Raw genomic sequence first — 6,000 nt, forward strand, 5'->3', positions numbered from 1 at the left:
GACAGGTCAAACATAATAAAGGATTTCAGGATGTGATGGCAGAGCAGGAAACCAAGCACGGAGCCCTTCTGATTTCCAGATCCTTCTCGTGTGACTGTCCAGCATGTACACTGATGAAGGCAGCCCTGATGACGGGCAGTCTGTGGTGTCTCTGATGACTCTTCTGAGGGTTATCATAGGACAACTCAGGATGTGTCCTTTCTTAGTAACCTTCCTCATCATTAGGACTGTTGCCCATAGTGTGGAAGGAAGGTAGAACCACCTTTTGCCAAGTTTAGACTATTTTTCCTAGATTAGAAACAAACTGCTAATACCTGGGTAAAAAATGAAAGAGTTAGTGAAACTCAATGAGTGTTTCAGTGGTTTTGTTGCCTCCTTGCCAACCCAAGGTTTTGTCCTTTTGTGTATTAATTTGGTCTCCATTTTATGCTCTCCCAAAACATGAAAGTTCTTTTATTTTACTTATTTATTTATTTATTTATTTATTTTGAGATAGAGTTTTGCTCTTGTTGCCCAGGCTGGAGTGCAATGGCACGATCTCGGCTCACTGCAACCTCCACCTCCGGGGTTCAAGCAATTCTCCTGCCTCAGGCTCCCAACTAGCTGGGATTATAGGCATTCACTACCACGCCCAGCTAATTTTTTTGTATTTTTAGTAGAGACGGGGTTTCTCCATGTTGGTTAGGCTGGTCTTGAACTCCCGACCTCAGATAGTGCGCCCGCTTCGGCCTCCCAAAGTGCTGGGATTACAGGCATGAGCCACCATGCCCGGCCGCAAGTTCTTCTATTTTACAAATTTTATTTCTGATAATTTGAGATGAAAGCGAGTAGAGACAGAGAAAAAAAAAGATTTCTTGATAAAAATGAAGCCTTCGGCTTCCTCCATATCTGACCGCCTTTCAGAGTTTCTGATGCTGTTTAACTCTAGAGATTTGTAAGAGGAAATGACCTAAGTTTACTACAGGGCTTACGCAGAGGTCCTGCTCAGCACTGCCCAGGAGCACCGATTGCTAACTCTGTCCTTCCCTCTGATGCCAGGTCCCAAAAATAGCCTAGTGGGAACAACACAGCAGCCTCTCCCTCACGGCCTGCAAATCAAAGCCCTGATTAGGTCAAAGGATGGGAAATGTGGCTACATTGCTGCTCAGAGGCTCTTCAATGCCAAGGGTGTAGAAGCTTCCTGTTCCTTTGGATGTTGGGACAGAGCCGCTGGGCAGGCTTCACTCGGGAGACTCCATCTCTTTTGAGTCCTTGAATCTGCTGGGGAGAAGCAGTTTTCCCGTGGAAGCCTTTGAGTCCCTAAGATTCTGGAAGTCCAGGGAAGAGCACTGTTCAATTTGTAATTGCAGACATCTGACCCAAGAAAAGTTGGCCTTGCTGGAGATGCCTCACTCCCTAGGAAAATCAATTTTAGTTTATTTCATGGAAGAAATAAGACCACTGAAGATTTTTCCTTCTTTCTCATTTCTGGTGGGCACACTTGAAAATGGCAGCTAGTATCATTGTAATGTCACCTTACAGCTTATATCAAAAGCGTATAAAAGTCTTTGCCCCATAACTAAAGGGCTCCTTTGGGGTGCGGGGAGGTGTTGAGGGGAAGTGACAGAGCAGAATAAGGAGGGGTATAAAAATCCTCTATGTCTCAGTCCATTTGGGCTGTTACAGCAAACATATCACAACTAAGAGGCTTATACACAACAGAAATTCATTTCTCATAGTTTTGGAGGCTGGGAAATCCAGATCAAGGCACGAGCAAACTCAGTATCTAGTGAGGGCCTGCTTACTCATACATGACTGATGTGGTTAGGCTTTGTGTCCTCACCCAAATCTCATCTTGAATTGCAATCTCCAGGTGTTGAGGGAGGGATGTGGTGGGAGGTGATGGGATCATGAGGGCAGTTCGCCCCATGCAGTTCTCATGATAGTCAGTGAGTTCTCACAATAGCTGATGGTTTTATAAGGCAGTTTTCCCTGCTCTTACTCACTCTTCTCTTTCCTGACATCATGTGAAGAAGGTTCTTGCTTCCTCTTCACCTTCTGCCATGATTGTAAGTTTCCTGAGGTCTCCTCAGCCATGTGGAACTGTCAGTCAATTTTCTTTATAAAAGACCCAGTCTTGGGCAGTTCTTTATAGCAGTGTGAAAATGAACTAATACAATGACTCTCTTCTCATTGTACCCTCACATGGCAGAAGAGGTGAGGGTCTTTTGGGGGTCTCTTTTATCCCATTCTTGAGGGCTCTGTCCCCTTGACCTAATCACCTTTCTAAAATTGGCCTCCTAATTCCATCACCCTGGGCTTTGGGATTTCAGCATATGAATTTGGGGGAATGCAAACATTTAGACCATAGCACTTTATAACAAGGATTAGTAAATGATACCCAAATCTTCCCCCACCCCCCACACCTGTGTTTGTAAATATAATTGCACTGGGATTTTCTTTTCCATGCTTATTCATTTGTGTATTTTCCATGGCAGCTTTCATAATACACAGGCAGAGCTGAGGAGTCCTGGTAAGGATCACGTGTCCCACAAAGCCTAAAATATCTGGCTCTTTACAGAAAAAGCCTACTGATCCCTGCTTTATAATAATGGCCATACATTTAGTGTTTCCTATGCTGCATACATTATATAGCTTTTCTTATTCAGGTCTCACAACAATAGTTCAAAGTGGACACTGTTCTCTCCACTTTATAGATGGGGAAGGAGAGGAAAAGCTTGTTCAAGATTACGCACATGGTAAATGATAGGGCTGGGTGTGAATCTATAGCTGTCTGATATTATGAATTTTTTTTTTCTAGCACACTGCATTGCCTCACAGCTAAATTCCCATTGGATTGTTGGTCTGAATCACCGACTGAAAAATCAAATGTCTTCAGGGACCCGGCAGGATCCCGAAGGACACCGCTCTAAGCCAGAGGGAGTGGTGTGTGTTGTGGCTGAAGTGGAAAATACAAGCCCAGTTTAAAGGCATTCAAACATGAATTGTTTTTTTAAAGCCATGCGAGCCAAACAAAACATGTCAGCAGGACTTATTAGGCTAACAGGTTGCTGGTTTGTGACCCTTGGACTGATCCTCGATCAGGTTGGGCAAGGGAAACGATGATATGCTGAGAATGGAAACCAGACCGCCCATTGGTCTCCCCCTCCGGCCCCGGTTCACTTCTTTGGGAACATCTTAGATAGCTGCATGGAGAAATCACAGACCTTTGGCCTGTTTTTTCCTCCAAGCTCTGTCACCTAGTCTTGGTATGATTTCAAGCAAATAAACTAACCTCTATGAGCTTCCGATTTTTCATCCTATAAAACTGAGATTTACTTATCTCACATTTATTGGTCCATGGTGTGCGTCAGGAGCTGCACTGGTCTTGGCTTATCTCAGGAAATGGCAACTCCATACTTCCACTTGCTCAGAGAAAAACCTTTAGTGTGCTCCTTGATTCTTCTGTTGTTATTACACCTATGACCAATCTGTCAGCACAACCTGCTGTCTCTGTATGCAGTAAGCATCCAGAATCTGAACAATTCTCATTTCGATCACTAATGAAACCATGCCCCAAAGAGTTAAAAAAAAAAATGACTAGCAAATATTCTTGAGTTTGCAGGATGGCAGAGAAGGAAAAGAAAAACCACTTGCCGAAAGGCTGAAACTCCTTCTGCTTGCAAGATGTCAAAGCGGACTAAAATTGGCTAAAACCAATTTGGCCAACTTGAGTCTGCACACAGAACCAGCTTGTTGACGTCACAACCCAAATTTCCACTGCATGTTTTATACTAATTCCACCCTCAAATTTACACATACAATCTATGGGGTAGCATGAAGAAGTGCATGTGCTAGAAGACTTTCCAGACCTCCCGTTTGCTTCTACCCATCATAGATGAATCCCAGAATCCACTTTGTAAATCTTTTGTAATAAAATGACTGCCGTAAAACCAGCATGAGGAGACAGATTTGAGCTAAACTTCTGTCTCCTTGAAAAGCTCAATGAAAAGCTTTTCTTTCCTCAAAAATCCAGTGTCATATTATTGGTTTCTAGTGCATTGGGCAGCAAGTCCTTGGACTCTGTAACACTAACACCTAAGCTCCAGCCTCCATGGTAGCTGACCTGGATTATGGCAATAGCCTCCTTACGTGGTCTCCCAGGTCCTTGAGTTTGTTCTCAACCCAGCAGCCATAGAGACCCTGTTAAATAAATGAGACCATGACATTCTTCATGCTTTCTCCTTTCACAGAAAAAAAAAAAGTTTTTACAATGACCTTCAAGGTGCCAATGATCTGCCTCCTCTCCTGCCACCTTTTTCCCTGCTTTTGTGATCTCATGTCTGGTTCTCTGACCTGCACGCTCCTCTCTAGCCAGTGCCCCTCTGCCTCTTCATCAAGCACACTAGGCAAGCTCCTACCTCACAGCCTTCAGGCCTGTTTCTTCTGCCTGGAAAACTCTTCACCTAGATAGCCACAGGGCAACTTCCTCATTGCTTTACTGCATCCTCTAAGTGAGGTCCTCCCTAACCGTATAATTCAAATTGCATGCCCCCTATTTACTCCTCTTTCCTTTGTTATCTTCCTCCCCAGCACTAATCATTACCACATAGTATATGATTTATTTATTTATATTGTTTATTGTCTGTTTTCCACAATAGCAGCCAAAGAATTGTTGTGCTCACTGTTGTATCCACAACACCTTATAAGGTGCCCCACCTACAGTGCATGTCCAATACTTTGACGTTCCTTTTCTTCATTCCTTTCTCTTTCTCATCAGAAATAAATTTTCCCTACCACACCATTGTCTTTACTCTATTAGAATTGAATTAAAATTATTTTAAGAATCTCGGCTGGGTGCGGTGGCTCACACCTGTAATCCCAGCACTTTGGGAGACCAAGGCGGGTGTATCACCTCAGGTCAGAAGTTCAGGAGTTTGAGACCAGCCTGGGCAACATGGTAAAACTCGGTCTCTACTAAAAATACAAAATTAGCCAGGTGTGGTGGCATGCGTCTGTAATCCCAGCTCCTTGGGAGGCTGAGGCAGGAGAATTGCTTGAACCTGGGAGGCAGAGATTGCAGTTAGCTGAGATTGTGCCACTGCACTCCAGCCTGGGTGACAGAGGGAGGCTGTCTAAAAAAAAAAAAAAAAAAAAAAAAAAAATCTCATGCTCTACCAACTGAGCTAGCTGGGCTTCTAAATTACAATTCTTTTAATTTCAAAGATCTGTGGCCAGTGATAGGCAGCCAACTTCGAAACATATGCCAGTGATTGTGGCAGTGGAGTCCCCAGACCAGCATCATATCCATAGTCACCAGGGGACTTGTTAGAAATGCAAATTCTTGCTGGGCGCGGTGGCTCACGCCTGTAATCCTAGCACTTTGGGAGGCCGAGATGGGTGGATCACAAGGTCAGGAGATCGAGACCATCCTGGCTTACACGGTGAAACCCCATCTCTACAAAAAATACAAAAAAATTAGCCGGGCATAGTGGCGGGTGCCTGTAGTTCCAGCTACTCGGGAGGCTGAGGCAGGAGAATGGCAAGAATCTGGGAGGCGGAGCTTGCAGTGAGCCGAGATCGCACCACTGCACTCCAGCCTGGGCAACTGAGCGAGACTCCATCTCAAAAAAAAAAAAAAAAAAACAAGCAAGTTCTTGGGCCTCACCTAAAAGCCACTGAATCAGACATACCGGGGAAGGGTTCAGCAACGTTTTAACAGGCCCACCAAGTGATTCTGATACAAGTTAAAACTTAAGAACCATTTCATTGTTTGAGTTTGTTTATAAAAGCAGTCCTAGGTCAAAGAATGACTAGGTAAAATGAGGTAATGAAAGACAGCTGGGGAATGGGATTAAGCACACCTGTGTTCAATACCCACCTCCGCTCTTGGGTGATCTTGGATGCATCACTTCTCAGCCTTGAAACTTGGGTTCTTTAGCTCCAGGGGTACAGAACAAAATGATCTCTAAGACCCTGACCCATCTGAACCTCCGGTGAGTCCATTTTTGAACTTGCTTC

The 6,000-nt window shown here is 44.2% G+C and overlaps 1 long non-coding RNA gene across 1 annotated transcript in view; it reads left to right on the forward strand.

The window, feature by feature from the left end:
• The window catches only part of LOC129017385 (uncharacterized), a 307,273-nt gene extending 304,215 nt beyond the window's left edge, over positions 1-3,058 (forward strand). Inside the window, exon 6 of the long non-coding RNA XR_008495063.2 lies at positions 2,801-3,058. This is a non-coding gene — a long non-coding RNA (uncharacterized LOC129017385). The remainder of the gene's footprint in view (positions 1-2,800) is intronic.
• The last annotated feature ends 2,942 nt before the right edge of the window (positions 3,059-6,000 follow it).

This window comes from Pongo pygmaeus, chromosome 19 (assembly GCF_028885625.2).
Source record: "Pongo pygmaeus isolate AG05252 chromosome 19, NHGRI_mPonPyg2-v2.0_pri, whole genome shotgun sequence".
Classification (NCBI taxonomy): domain Eukaryota; kingdom Metazoa; phylum Chordata; class Mammalia; order Primates; family Hominidae; genus Pongo; species Pongo pygmaeus.